This window comes from Pongo pygmaeus, chromosome 11 (genome assembly GCF_028885625.2).
Source record: "Pongo pygmaeus isolate AG05252 chromosome 11, NHGRI_mPonPyg2-v2.0_pri, whole genome shotgun sequence".
Classification (NCBI taxonomy): domain Eukaryota; kingdom Metazoa; phylum Chordata; class Mammalia; order Primates; family Hominidae; genus Pongo; species Pongo pygmaeus.
The window spans coordinates 59,926,805-59,943,380 of NC_072384.2; the positions used below are offsets into that span (position 1 = coordinate 59,926,805).

Sequence of the window (16,576 nt, forward strand, 5' to 3'; positions counted from 1 at the left end):
ACCCAAATACGATCGGTAAAGTTTTGTTTTATCCCTAAGCCAGAGTTTACCAGCTTTCCTTCAAGATGATAATATCAAGGAGCGAAAATCATTTAAGGCCATCAGTTTGGTAAACCTTTCTCCCTGAAAACTGGAACAGTGTAATCCTTCCTTATGTTAATTATTAGATGCGACACAAATGTGTTCTCTTCGAAGGACACAGAAACTCGTAAAAAAAGAGACAAAGGGAGGAGGGACTTCCCTTTGTTTCCCGATGTAAATGACCTACGGCTGCTCAAGCTGTCCCTTTTCTAGACCACCTTTCCGTGGACGTATGAAGCCCCGAACCTGTGCAGTGCAGAAGACCTCCACAGCAGCCCGGACTGACAGAGCCTGCGGTCTCTGGATAAGCTACTGGGACGGGCTTGCCATCCTTCAGATTGGCCTGTTCCACGGTGACTTTTACAGAATACTATCGCTGCAGTAAATATTACAGAGTTCTTCCTTGGTTTTTGGTCTCTTAATACCTTCCTGGAAAGGCTCATCTGCCATGATAATGAAAAATCCTAACTTGTCTAAAAAGTGAAGGCGTATGCCTTCTGGCTTCCCTAAGGAAAACAGTGTCCCCTATGGAAATGAAGTCTTCTGGCAAAGCTGTGGACATTCAAAGGCTTTTCGCAGCAAGGAATTGGAAAAAATATTCATCCTAGATATCCTGCTGGTGACTTAGTGAACCTCTTCCATACTCAAGCTCTTCCAACATTCTCCAGCCAGATAACTGGAAAGCCTCACCTATTAAAAATAACCGTATAAAACACACATGTAATTCTTGATTCTTTTCATTAAAAAAAAAAAAAGCAAAGTAACTTATTCTGGGCACAGTGCTAGGTGCACAATGGACGAGTAAGAACTTGCCAGACAAAATTCACATAAAAATCTGTCCTTTAAAGTGATTAAGTATCAAACACAGTATCATGAGCATTCATTAAAAGTTGGTGTATCTGGTGGAACTATTTTCTGCTACTCCATGCATAAGACAACTGTTTTGACTGTCCTTTTGCTGTCGCCTCTCACTAGGACCCTTTACTGCAAGTTATCAAGCACAAGTATAAAATAGAAAACATTCATCAGAATGTTCAAGTCATAGGTGCCTTTCTCTGAGAACTTACTGCTCAACACCCCAGCAGCTCAGACCTGTCATCTGTGCATCTATGGAAAAAATTCCCTGTACAACCTCAGTTGTCAAGAGTGGTCTCTTAGGAAACCACAATGTAAACCACAAAAGAACAGCATAGATTAATTTTTCTATGGCTGTACTCTAAGGTCATGATATTTTGGATGCTGTGCAATCCAGAATGCTAAAATTTGATTGGATACACTCTGCAATCGTTTTATGGGGATAAGAAAAGTTTTTAAGTGATGATGAAATTTAAATTAGAAAACTAAAAGAATTCTAATACTAAATACTAAGATATACTAAGAATACTAAAAGAATGTTAAAAAGACTCTGGCCGGGCGCGGTGGCTCACGCCTGTAATCCCAGCACTTTGGTAGGCTGAGGCAGGCGGATCATGAGGTCAGGAGATCGAGACCATCCTGGCTAACAAGGTGAAACCCCGTCTCTACTAAAAATACAAAAAATTAGCCGGGCTAGTGGCAGGCGCCTGTAGTCCCAGTTACTCAGGAGGCTGAGGCAGGAGAATGGCGTGAACCCGGGAGGCGGAGCTTGCTGAGATCGCGCCACTGCACTCCAGTCTGGGTGACAGAGTGAGACCCCGTCTCAAATATATATATGTATATATATATATATATATATATACATATATATAAAGACTCTTAAGACTAGAGAAGGATATCTAAAAGCCAACAAAATGTATGTTCTATAATGGTGAATGACATAAAAGGAGAGAATATAAGGCATATATGTTTTAAAAAAACAATGTCCACGGGGGTTCAAAAGTTCCAAACTTAAGTAGGTACTGTGTTCTTAAGTAAAGCATTACAAAGAGATAAGATAGATTGTCTACCCTCAACAAAATATAAAATGTAATGAAGTCACTCAAACACAGAGAATGCAACGTAAGAAAAAAACGTAACTATGAGACCCTATATACAACATACACACTCAATTATAGATTATTCATAAGTGCTTAGTTGTAAGAGTGATTACAGGGACAGATCCTGGTGAGGTTCATCTGAAAAAGTTCCTCGACCTTTGAAACAAATATGTTCTAAGACATAGAAGGTAAGAAAACAGTCCAGAGACACTGCAAGTTATCATGGTAAAAACAGGGCTTTGGAAGAACCTGTCCTAGAGATGCTCATCCTCTTTTTTTTTGAGACAAAGTCTCGCTCTGTCACCAGGCTGGAGTGCAGTGGCGCGATCTCAGCTCACTGCAACCTCTGCCTCTTGGGTTCCAGCGATTCTCCTGCCTCAGCCTCCCCAGTAGCTGGGACTACAGGCGTATGCCACCACGCCCACCTAATTTTTGTATTTTTAGTAGAGATGATGTTTCACCATGTTGGCCAGGATGGTCTCGATCTCTTGACCTCGTGATCCGCCCACCTCGGCCTCCCAAAGTTCTGGGATTACAGGCCTGAGCCACCGCACCTGGCCGATGCTCCTCCTCTTTCAAGGGAAACAGACTTTGCTGCCTGGGCTGTCCTATGTCTTCCTCCCTCACCTCACTCAGCTGGTAGGTAAAGAAGCTGAGGGAATCTGATCCAAGGGCAACTAACAGGCCAGTGACCTACGACTTGGCTGGGAGTGAAAAAATGAGCAGGACCAATCCAATTCTCACCCTTGGGGATTTGATTCTGAAAACTCCAATGGCTGAACCAGTTACTAAGGAGGCAGAAACTACAAGAGTGCCAGGGGTAGAGTTGAGGCCACAACACACCAAAACCATATGCAAGCCAAGGTTATGAGGAAGCAGAAACTATGAGTAAACAGGAAGCTTACTGGCAGCGGGCAGAGAGTAGAGCATGCCAGGAGTGGGTGAGCACTTGGCCGTGAAATGATGGAGAGGGCTGCAGTCCCTAGAGCTGCTTTGGCTCTTAAGACTTACAACAGCCCCTCCACATGTGTACTTAAAACACCCTTCTTCAGAGAGCTTAAAGGAATCTGGACTTTGCAATCCAAGGAACAGAATTAAAGCAGAACCAAGCAGATCTGGGTCCATATTTCAGCTTCCCACTTGTGCTCTGGGCAAGTTTGCTAACCTCTCTGAGTGCCAGACTCCTCACAAAATTGTCTTAAGTACAGTACATGGACAAAAGTGTCAAACTCAGTAAACGGCAGTTGTTGTTATTGTTTTTCCAGGTTTTATCATGGTGATGCCTAGATTTAAATGGTTGCACTGTGCAAATAACTGATGCTGAACATCAAAGAACAGGAGCAAGGGTACAGCAGGAATTAAGGACAAGCAAATTTAGGCAAGGGGAGGTCATTTTTTTATAGAACTGTTAAATGGCTGAATGAATATGCTTTCTAAGGTTGTGTATACTGCAGATTTAACTTTAAAAGGAAAACGAAAGTCTAAAAAAAGGTCTGTTTCAAGAGCCTAGGTGCACTGAAGTTTTTCTTCATCTGTTTTTGTCCGGTTTCCTTTAAAGAAGTTAGGTGTTGGAGAAGAGCCATTTTTGAATGAATTGGAAGACTGTGAGCAGTATCAGAGATCTCTCATAAGCCAGGAGGTGTATACCACTAGGATAATAAGGATGCAGCCACCAGTACATGCAGAAGCCTGCAATCTAAAATAGGAGATGACACACATAGGTAATAATGCCTTCTGCCACTTAAAAGAGCTCATATACCTGAAATTTGAGAATTGAATTTGAAAGACATTTGTCCCAAAGCAACAATTTTAAAATGAAACTTTCATTTTTAAACCTTTCACGTCTCATTTAACTTTCACAACAACCATTGAGGTTGGAAGGGTTATAAGCCTCAATGTACAGATGAAAGAAAAAAAGTTAAGGCTGGGTGACCTATCCACAAAGCTAGTAAGCAAGTAGCAAACTAGGATTAAAATCTAGACCTGGCTAGGGTTAAAAGATTTACTAAGTCTTGTGCTCTCTAAAACTCTGTAATGCCGTATCTCAAAAAAAGCCTTATAGATAATGCTTCAATTCCTAGGTGAGTACTTGTAAACCATAGAGCACCCAAATTGCTTGCTGTACACTAATAATGCAAGGCATTAAGTGATAAGTGCCAGGCAAGTGTTCTAGACAATCGTGTGCTATGGGAGTCCACAGCAGGGAGAGATCAATATAGGATATAACATAGGTGTGGGAAGCTCAACTGTATAAATGTTTTGTTTGAGGGATACTCAGAAAGAAGCATTGTGCAGATGATCAGAAAAACAGAACTACAGATAGAAGGCTAGCATGAGGGAGAATGCAGACTTGGGGTAATCACTGCTGAAATCATTGCTAATTGATGAACTCCTAAAAGGGGAAGGTGAGGCGTCCTAGAGGACCCAACACCCTTATACACATATTACCGAGCCCCACATAAAAGAGTAAGCTTTGAATGAAATTACTACAAAGAAAGTATGGTGGCGAAGCTAAGCTTTGAAAGAAGGAAAAAGAATGGGGACAGAGAAGATGTCCAAGAGATAAGAATAGAACACCTCTATCAAGAAAAGAACTGACCTACAGCAGGTTCTATCCCTCTATTGCTGTTGAACCATTTCAAGCACCCATTTTTATTTGGGTAAATTGAAAGGTGAAAGGAATTAAGAGGAAAAATTCATTCAACACTGTATCAGATTACAACCTTTAATGCATAAAATATAGCCACACTGTATAGGTTAGTATATGCAGTTCACACCAAAAAAAACTATTTACTTTTGAGAGTCTATGTATAAGAGCTCACAAAGCCTCTGGCTCCCAGCAAAACAGGAGAAAAAAAAGAAGAAAAAATATGGGGTCAGCAGATTCTTTCTGTTCTTTCCTCGTACAAAATAGAGTTGATAAAGTACCCTATTTCTAAAGTAGCAGCAACATTTTCTATTATTTACTATTTTGCTTTTTAAAAAATCTGCAATTCTTATTCCAAACTTAAAGGCTCCCTAGACATGTATAAAAGTACATGTGTATAAAACTGAAACCACTGTAATAAAATAAAACTATAGCTATAATCCTAGAAGGTATAGAGAGCAATACAAACATAGCCATATTCTGATGAGTCCTACCAGAAGCCATAGTCTGACTATTCTGTCCTGGTTAACAAAACAGAATAAATGAGTTTTGTCCCACTGCTGCTTCTCTGCATGTAGTATTAAATAATAATAGCTGTCATTTATTGAGTAACTACTATATTCCAGCCACTTTCTAAGCACATTACACACACACACCCCCAGAACAGAAGAATGACTATCCCATTTTACCAAAGAGAAAACTGAGTAACTTGCCCAAGGTCACAAATCCAATACATAGTAGAGTTGGGGTTTGATCTTGGGTCTCTTTGACTCCAAAGTCCCCTGTCTCCAATAATATTAATAATGGTTATTATTACTATTAGCTATGGATCAAGTCCAAGCCCCATGGAGAAAAACTTACATGGTATTAACAGCCAAAGCTTGGGCATCAGAGCACCTGACCCTGAATCCTGGCTTCACCATTTACCATCTGTGTGACATTGGGCAAGGCACTTATCCCTTCTAGAAGCCCGCATTTGCTGAGTTGTAAAAGCATATGGATTTACATTGAATTTCCATTCCACTGAATATAAATGCAAACTTTCCAATATTCGAATATATCGTGAATAGTACAGGTATATATTCAGCCCCAACCTAGCATCTAAATCTCACTTCACTGATGGTTGCTAAGGTATAACTCCTCTCTTTAAACCAGTTTTTTTTTTTTTCTGGAATCATTGGTGGGACAGAGTTGGGAGAGAAGCAGAAAAATTTATCTTCTGGGATATTGTAGGATGGCTGAGATGGTGGTTAGGTGAAAGTTATTTCCAGAATCCTGAACTGGAACCAAGTTTTATTTTCCCTCAAAAAAGGGTGAGAGACCGTATTAGATATTAGCTACGTTATGAGATTCATAGATGCTTATTTTAGGTAAACTAAAATCCTAATCACCATTTACAACATCTCTCTATGAAGAAACATCCTTCAAATTTGAAACAAATAACTTATAAACATTTTGTGATCTAATCTGTTCATAAATTAGTTATTGCTCTGCTCTTGCATAATAGTTAATAAAAATTCAAAGCTGACAGCAAATTTTGGCATAAGGGTTATCTATAAGTTTCTGTCCCTAAGTTTTTCTATTAAAAAAATCGTTGAGTTAGCTAGCCCAACTAACCTGGGAGGCTGAGGCTGCAGTGAGCCGAGATTGCACCATTGCACTCCAGCCTGGGCAACAGAGCAAGACCCTGTCTCAAAAAAGAAAAAAAAAAAACTATAAAAACAGGTACATGGAGTTATATCCTTTTCAAAAATACAACATCTGAATAAAATGCCATTTAAATTAAAAATTCAAGATTTTGCTTTGGTTTAAACAACAGTGAATTTGTAGCTATAGATCAAATTCCACAGCAAAATAAGTAAATTATTTGGGATACCAAGACAAAGAGAAGGTCCATTTTTCATATATTGTGAATTGCTGTTTTCCTAAATTGACTGGACGATGTCTCAATCTTCTATACTCTGATTGTGAAAATCTAGTATGGAGCTGTTATTCTCCATGCCTATTGTAAGCCTATAAAAATGTTAAGTGCTTATTTTCAGAATATTTCAAGATAATTCAATGAATTTCCCATGAATTATAGTAAAACTCATAAATTATGACAGAAAGATATTACTAGGTAATCTCTGAAATTACAGTAGTAGAGCTGGAGTTTGATCTTGGGTCTCTCTGACTCCAAAGAGATGGAAGTAACATAATTACCTATGTATGTGAGCAAACTGTGGGTAAAAGACAAGAGCTGAGGTGAGGAAGGAAGGAATGGGTATGCTGGGAAAATTTCTGATCACATCCACTCTTGCTACTAGGACCTGGGAAGAGACAGAAAGTACTTAGGAAATTAAAAAAAAAAAAAATTGTGGAAAACTGGAGCCAAAAATCTTTATATCATGGGAAACAAAATTAATTTGAACCTGGAATGACCATGTCCTTTACATGAGTAAAAATCTAACTCTACCAGCAAACTGTACCCAGGAAAAACAAAACCCTCATGTAAGCTAAGAATGGCAAAAGGTTATTTAATAAGAAATTCCTAATTATCTGTAGGGAGAGGGTGCATAACCAATGTCTATCCAAAACCTAGGATGAATAGCACTAGTAAGGTTTTAAAGCATTCAAAACACAGAAGGAAAGAAACAGTAAGTTTCCTTTCTCTTCAGTTGCTAAAATTACCATTAAATTAGGTCTATTTCACTTAAAGAGGAGGATGCTAGAATAATTAATGACATCCTTTATGTAAATGAGAATGCTGAAAAGCCTTTCATTCTCCCCTGAATTATAAAGGTTCAAACAAGAAGATATAGAATTACAAATGAATTTCTATTCAGTTGAATATGTATGAAGGTAAAGTTTCCAACATCAGGATATATAGTTAAGAGTACTGAAATAGGATATTTAAGGAGCTTATAAAAATTCCCCACCCTGAGTATCTTTAAGAATGACTAGTTCTGGGTTATCTAGTATGTTTAACACATGGGGTGAACTGATGACAGACCTGTGGCAAATTGATACTCCCCAAGCGAAGAGAAGGCAAATGAGGAAATTCCGATGTTGCCATGATAATGTGACTGATCATGACATCAGTGATTCCTAATTCCAAACTGTAAAAAACACTCCCAGAACGCTGACAACATATTAGATACTCCCAGAACCACCCTTCCTTCACCTCCCAATCTAATGTTTGATCTAGTGGCAAATACAATGTTTCAAACAAAGCATTATTATTAAGTGTTAAAATCCAGTTAGACTCTTTTAAACTGGAGAAAGTGCCAGAAGGAAGAAGTAGATAACTTCTGAAGACATTTACATTTTTGGGGGCTATTTACATTTTTCATATGTAAGACATAATAATTTATAAAAATGTTACAATTTATAAAATGCTTTATTATGCATTATCTCATTAAAGTCTAGGGGAAGGAGGCAGGACAGGTATTCTTGCCACCTGCCCCTGCCCCGCCACCAGTGCCCACGTTTTTTTGAACAGGTAGTTACCCTCAGGTCGATCAGGCAACTTGTCCTCTGACATGAAGCCCTAGAAATATAGAATTTCAGAGGTGGAAAGAATTATTAAAGGCCACTCCTTGTAATTGCTATACAATAATCATTATCAGTAAATCTTTCAGTAATTGAATGAATGCTACTGTCTCTCCTTGGACACCTAGACCAATAATAAATTCATTCCATCTATTCATATTTAGCCATATCTACAAGAAAACTTTGTTAAATAGCCTTGAAATCTGAAACCATCCATCATATTTCTACCACAGGACTAGAATCGGTGTCTTCTATAGATTGTATAGTGCTTTTTCTCTGTATTCTGTACTGGTCAACTTATAAAAGTGAGAGCTAAGTCATCTTTTCTTGAGCTTTAAGAATCTTGTAAGATTGCTTAAACAGTCTGTAAATCTCTAACAATTTAACTTAACCTAATGTCCTGCACATAGTTATGTTTTGTTGCAGGCATGAATGGATGAGGTAAAAGTTTTCTTGCGCGTGCACACGCACGCACGCACACACACACACACACACACACACAGAGGACAGAAATAATTTTCACCTTCTTTTCAAAACCATGAATATCTGGGTTAAAAAGAGTTGATGTAAAAAATGTAGTGATGCAGTAATCAAATAAGAAAGAACATGCTTTATAAACTACATAGTGAATTTGCATCCTAATCTTTAGATTACTTAAGATCATAAAGAGAGACTGTAAATAAATGTTGCATTTTGCAACTGCATGTGACTTACTTATTCAGTAAATGAGATTCTATGACCAAATAGTTTCTCTTGACTTCAACCATTAATTGTCAGAATAAATCTTCTCACTTTATTTTTTGGGTAAAAGAGAAGTATCATACTCAACTCTCTGTATCAGTGTCCTACAAATATTCAGATATAAACTATATGTCATGCAATCTAAGATACCACTGATTGTGAGCTGCCTGAAAATTACAGAGATGTTAATTTACATCTGAAAAAGTGGACTACAGTAATTAAAAGACACCATAACTTACAACCTGCATTTCAACTGCAGAGATGTTGAAATGTAAAAAAGGTGAGTCTTAGAATCTATAAAGCATGGCATACAAGTACATGAATACACAGCATGCAAATGCATATCCATGTCCTTTCTATTCATAACCTTGGCTTTAGAAATATATTTGTCAAACACTCATTTTTAACCTTCCTAAGAACACAGAGCTACTAAGTTTTTACAAGTAAATGACTCATATGCTCAGTTTTTCCAAGGAGATCTGACAGTGTGTCTTACAAGTAGTGGGCACAGTCTGCACGCATCAGAATGAGAAACTTTACCCTAATCTCACAAAGACATCCATCACAAAGGAACAAGCTGAGCTGTCTGCTTCCCTCCTCAGCTCTCTCTCCACAATCACGTCATTCTACTTCAAGTGTTTTTCAGTGCATTTATATAATAAGAAAGATGAAAGGGAGATGAACCTAAATCTATAGCTATTTATCAGACTTTGCCACTGTACACTTCTTGCTGTTACTGCTTTAAACTGTCAGTTGCAAACGTAACTTGAGAACATGATACTGGACTGTTACTTCTTTGGCAAGTTTTAGTCAAATGCGTGCCTATACACAGACACACATACACTCCAAAGATCAGTCATCAGTACTGTTCCGGCACACTGCATCAATTCCAACCGACGAGCCTCACAAATTTCCACCCTTTTACGGTACCTGGAGTGCCAGTTCTTAGTCTTTCTGGGGCTTCAGATTGGAAAAGTAATTTTTACATAGATCAGGTAAATCAGATAAAAAGACATATATCTGAAATGATTATCACAGTCCTTAAAATTGATATGAAATAACAAAGTGAATCAAAAGCAATAACAACAGTTAAGATGACCCAGTTATAGGAAAAGATGTAAATGATTCACATTTGGAACAACGACTATTAGTATCTGATACTTCATATTTGTTCAAGAACTGACTAGTTCCTTGCATTTCCTCTTCTTCCATATGCAGCATTCCTTTTAGTCATTTAACTGCTGGTGTGCTGATAAAACCAACATGAAAAACTGAAACAAACTGGCCAATTTATTTATTGACTGCAGGTTGATTAACCTGAGGCTCGGGGATTATCTATTAATTTCATTTATCTGTAATGTTCCCCTTGTTATAAAAGAAAATTATAATTGATCTCACCTTGAAAGTCATCTAATAAGAATTATTAACATACCAAACTACTGATATAGCCAAGCCTCTAACACAGGGCTTGGCACATATTAAGTGTTTGAATATTGGTTCATGAATGTTGGAATGAATGAATAAGCAATATATTAAAAATGTATGCAAGTCCTATTCAAACAGATGTTATTATTCTATAAAGTTAAAACAAGCTTATGACTGAAATATTTAAGAAATACTTAAGAAGGTTTGTAAATGATTCACTGTTATCTTGGGTGAGATAATTAATCACGGTTAATTCAGTGATAAATTTTACATTCTAATTTACTAGCCAAACTTCCTCAATATTAAAGAATATCATGCTAAGTTCTGTAATTTGTAATTTCTTGATTGATTTGAAAATATATTCTATTTTAGGGGGGCTCTTTTAAGAAGTCTTAGAATTCACTTAAGCTATTTGCTATGAACATTATTAAATATATCAGGCTAAAAAATATTGCAAATCACTGTAGGAACTGTTTTCCTCTCTTTCTATGCCCGTCTGGCCCTTTATTTTAAAAATGAATCATAATTTAAGTTTTTAGTGACTGACAGATTTTTTAAAGTAGGTGTATAAACTCTTTAAAAAAAATAATTTGTTTTAGTCCCATGTCTACTCCTAGGTGTATAAACTCTTGTAGTCCAAAATCATATCATTTGTTTCATTCTATCATTTAACATTTAAAAGGTTATATCAGTAAATAAGAATGGACAAAGTGCTGATAATTGCTGAAGTTTTTCTTTCCGCCTTATTGTATGTTTGAAAGTGTCCGCAATTCAAGTATTTTTAGTGGATGTCAGTGTATTAAAAGACTTGTGAGGTTGATTCAGAGGATCCCAGACAATCAAAGTAAACTGGTTCTTGGTGCCACAGCACCTAGGAAGTGACTACATAGCCGGTTATGAGTTTTCTTTTAAATAACTACTTTATCTGCCCATTTACCTTTTCCTCATGAATCTCTCCTAAAAAAGAAAATGGGAAAAAAACAAACATTTAAAAAGTTGAAATATGAGACTACAGTCTGGATAGTACAAAGGTTACAGTAAACCCATTGAGAAATGCTGCAAATCTGAGTGATGAAACAGATAGGAGGCTGCTAATTTCTACAATTGACAGTGAAAATACACGATTTTTAAATTAGCAGCTTATCTGTGATTCATACTGACTCTCTTCTCTTTCTTCATATCTTTTATGGAGTTTTTCGAGCTTGAACTGCTGGAACTCTTCTGTTTTTCCCTCTGACTGGTCCTTATTTACTCCAAATTGTTGTGTACCCTGCTTCCAAAATAATTTTTTTCTGGCCTCTTTGGCTGTATCACTCTACTTCCTAAAACTCCCACATCAAATGCAAATTTCTGAACAGCACTTGTAAAGCTCTCCACTTTCTAACTCCCTTGTCCCTTTACCTCTATTTCCAGCTACTATTTGTGTCTTGGCTGCCCATGAACTCACTTTTTTCTGGCTCTGAGCTTTGCCAGGAAACAGCCTCTGTTTTTCCATCAGCCAAACCACACTCATCCCTCTGTTTACTCTGTTGAAATCATGGCTCATGGTCTACCCCCTCTGAGTTTTTCCTACTCTCATCTATTTTCCAAGACCTCTTGCTACATTTTCTAAGGATGGTATTAATGCCTAAATTAGGCCAACTCAGTGTCTTTACATTATAAACTCCTCTATTGAAGATACAATGATGGCCAAGATTTAGCACGTACTCCCCATACGTACTCTATTGAAATGCAGCCTGCGAGAGTCAGCAAGTACCCATTGACCTAGCTTCACTGTCAGTCAGTAGTTCTCGGCCTCCTTTCCAGTCCAGCTCACCTGAGGATTATGATATATTCCCCTCAGTCACTGTGGCTCACTTCTACATGATCCTGAGCCAGAAATTATGAGGACACATGCTCCCAACTTTACTGAAAATTATTGTTACAAAGAATGAACCAGAACATGGTTACAGGAACCCAGAAAAGATAAGCATTAACCTCAGTACCCCCTACAACTTTCTCTGCTATAAAACAAGTTTTGCTGTCAGATACATAAAAATTATAGCCTCTTGAGCTAAGAAGGTTTGGAAATGATTCACTGTTATCTTGGGTGAGCATTTATTTATTAAAACCCAAGATGGTACCACAATGTATTTTAGAATGATTAGAGCAACCAAGAATTACTTTCCCCGGATGGCACAACTTCTGTTGAAACTCCAATGGTTGACCGTTCTGTCTTCCCCACACCAAGAGGCACCTGTCTCTTCCTTTTCCTCTTCAAGGTACAGCAGGACAGCCCTTGAGATCCACTCTAACTCATTCTTTTTTTTTTCTTTTTTTTTTATTATTATACTTTAAGTTCTAGGGTACATGTGCACAACGTGCAGGTTTGTTATATATGTATACATGTGCCCTGTTGGTGTGCTGCACCCATTAACTCCTCATTTAACATTAGGTATATCTCCTAATGCTATTCCCTCCCCCCTTCCCCTACCCCACGACAGGCCCCGGTGTGTGATGTTCCCCTTCCTGTGTCCGAGTGTTTTCATTGTTCAATTCCCACCTATGAGTAAGAACATGTGGTGTTTGGTTTTTTGTCCTTGAGATAGTTTGCTGAGAATGATGGTTTCCAGCTTCATCCAAGTCCCTACAAAGGACATGAACTCATCCTTTTTTATGGCTACATAGTATTCCATGGTATATAAGTGCCACATTTTCTTAATCCAGTCTATCATTGATGGACATTTGGGTTGGTTTCAAGTCTTTGCTATTGTGAATAGTGTCGCAATAAACATACGTGTGCATGTGTCTTTATAGCAGCATGATTTCTAATCCTTTGGGTATATACCCAGTCATGGGATGGTGGGTCAAATGGTATTTCTGGTTCTGGATCCTTGAGGAATTGCCACACTGTCTTCCACAATGGTTGAACTAGTTTACGGTCCCACCAACAGTGTAAAAATGTTCCTATTTCTCCACATCCTCTCCAGCACCTGTGGTTTCCTGACTTTTTAATGATCACCATTCTAACTGGTGTGAGATGGTATCATTGTGGTTTTGATATGCATTTCTCTGATGGCCAGTGATGATGAGCATTTTTTCATGTGTCTGTTGGCTGCATAAATGTCTTCACTCTAACTCATTCTATCACTGCCATTTATAGTATTGAGTAGCGGGCAAGGAATGGGCTTTCAAGAAGAACCACTGTGTCAAAAAGACAGTCCTACCGGCTGTTAGCCACTTTCACCTAAATCTACTGTTCAGCTGTAAAAAGCAAAAAGACAACAATATCTTCCACACAGAGTTTTTGCAGGAAACAAAGCAGACACTTCAGTTTGTTAAATGACAAAGATATTTATCATCATTTATTTACCTTCTTCTAATGCCCACATTTTTCAGATAAATGTAGCATATAGCTAAGCACTCTTCCTGGGTGATATCATTTCATCTAAACCTAAGCCTTGAGTTTAGGGGGTCGTGAGTAAGCCTGACAGTTCCACTTCAAGAAAACCTATACATCCACTTTCTTTCATTGACTGACATCATTGTGTATCATCAAGTTCTGTAATTCCAATTCTTCCATCTATTCTGTATTCTCTCTCACAAAAATTATAGCATTAGACATTTTAATTGTGCCAGACATTGTTTTAAGTATTTTACAGGCATTATTTCATCAATCCCCATACCACACTATTATTCTCATTTTCAGATGTGGAAATGTAAGTTTCTCCCTCATTCTCTTTATTCTTCCATCCTGTAGTCTATGAGATCACCATCACCACCACTAGCACCACCAGCACCCACCCCTCACAGCTCCCCCAGCCCCAACACATTTAATTTACTTAACAAATCTAAATTCCCCAGTCAGCCAACTCAAGTTTGTTATTTCTAGTGCCTGGTATTCATAGCCCTTTCATCCTGTCTTTAAAATAAGCATTTTTTTCACCAGATTTTTCTATTCCTCTCCTGAGTTACTCACAACCTCCCAGGCAAATCATACTATGCTAAAAACTCAATTTTAGTTATACCTTTACTGCTGTATAGCATTCATTTTACTCATTTGCAAGTGGCTCCCTACCCCATCTCAAGCAGAATTAATTCCAAACCTTTTAGTTTTTTTCTCAAATTCCTAATCCTACCCCTACAATGATAAGGTAGAGATCATTCATTATTTACATGAAATTCTCTCAGTTATCTCTCAAATACATATCTATACTTTTGCATCTCTTCTTGGCACTCTTCTCTATCCCAGCTAGATAGCTTCTCTGTGTTCAAGATTTAGGTTTCCATTTGCATCCTTGATTTCGAATGAACTTCTCTATAACATACCCTCACTTGACTTTCCCCAGCCCAACTTCTATACCAGTTTGATTGCTTGCTTTTCTTTTTCTTTTCTTTTCTTTTTTTCTTTCAATTTTTCTTGGCAACTTAATACATTTTTTACTATAAAAGTAATACATTAATATATTTTCCTTTTAAAAATGTGAACAGCAGATGCAATGGCATTTTTCCAGTAAACTAACTTGCTCAAGTCTTCTCTATTCTAAAAAAAAGCGGGGGGGAGTGGGGGAGGGAAATGATTCCCTTGCTTCTTATGCTACTTTGTTCCTTCTCTCTTTCACTGCTGGAGTTCTTGAAAGACTGTCGGTCAGTGGACTTTTGCACTTCACTGCCCATTCCAGATACAGACCACTATAACTTGGCTTCTGACTCCCACTTGTCCCCACACAACACGATGTAGTTTTATGACAGCACCAGCCACTCATCTTCATGGAATTCCAAGTTGTCTACTCTTTTGGGGTCCTCCTTTACCATCTTTTTTTCTCTGCTCTAGGTTCTTTTCCACATATGATCTCACCCAAAACTAACACTTCAGTAATTACCAGTGAACAAAAGAATACCACAGCCAGAGCTCCAATCTTGGCTCTTCTCTTGGGATCTAGACCCCTGGTTCAAACTTCCTTGAGGTCCTGTGTCCCCTGATTGGCCTTCACTCCTCTCTCTCTCTGATATCACCACTGAAACTGGTGTGCCCCCCCAAGGCGATTTGTATTGTACTTTGGTTCTATCTATCTGTCCATTTCACTGGAGGGTAAACTCGTCCACAGCATCCGGTCTACCTCAATGCCTTGTACACTGTTGCAACTCTAGAAAGAAAAGTTATTTAAAATTTATTGACTTGGAAGTTCAAGTAAAAAAGTGCCATTTCTTTTTTTTTTTTTTTTTTTTTCAAGACAGAGTCTCACTCTGTTGCCCAGGCTGGAGTGCAGTGGTACGATCTCAGCTCACTGTAACCTCCGCCACTTGGGTTCAAGTGATTCTCCTGCCTCAGCCTCCCGAGTAGCTGGGATTACAGGCGCCCGCCACCACGTGCTGGCTAATTTTTGTATTTTTAGCAGAGACAGGTTTCACCATGTTGGCCAGGCTGGTCTCGAACTCCTGACCTCAAATGATCCACCTGCCTCAGCCTCCCAAAGTGCTGGGATTACAGGCATGAGCCACTGCACCCAGCCAAGTATCATTTCATAAAATTAAGAATTTAAGCCAGAAGTGAGAGACTGGGGGGGAAAAAACAAAAAGAAAGACGTCTCATACTTATAAGCACTCTTATTGTCTGTTTTGTCTGGTTTTCACTCAGAAAGCCTTCAGAATCTGAGAAGCACGTTTTCTCTCATGAGTGAAAATACTCTCAAATGCATTTGGGACTGCTGGTCATTTCCAAAGTGCAGGGGAATGAAGCCCCATTAACTGGCCACTTCTGGATATTCATGCTATAACCAGGAAGCTGAGCAACTGAATTTTTTTTCTTTTTATTATTATTATACTTTAGGCTCTATGGTACATGTGCGCAATGTGCAGGTAAGTTACATATGTATACATGTGCCATGCTGGTGCGCTGCACCCACCAACTCGTCATCTAGCATTAGGTATATCTCCCAATGCTATCCCTCCCCCCTCCCCCCACCCCACAACAGTCCCCGAAGTGTGATGTTCCCCTTCCTGTGACCATGTGTTCTCATTGTTCAATTCCCACCTATGAGTGAGAATATGAGCAACTGAATTTTAAACTGCTGTTTGGGTTCTTCTTCAACCCAACATTCAGTTAAAAACTTTATATGATTAAAAAAATACATATTTGGGTCTGCTTATGTCTAGTGTCTATTCACTCACAAATGACTATATGAATAGCAGAAATTAAGAAAGATTTTACAGAATG

General features: G+C 38.3%; 1 protein-coding gene across 15 annotated transcripts in view; it reads right to left on the minus strand.

The window, feature by feature from the left end:
- The window catches only part of RBMS1 (RNA binding motif single stranded interacting protein 1), a 221,872-nt gene that overhangs the window by 141,067 nt on the left and 64,229 nt on the right, over nucleotides 1–16,576 (minus strand). The gene's annotated exons all lie outside the window — the stretch shown is intronic.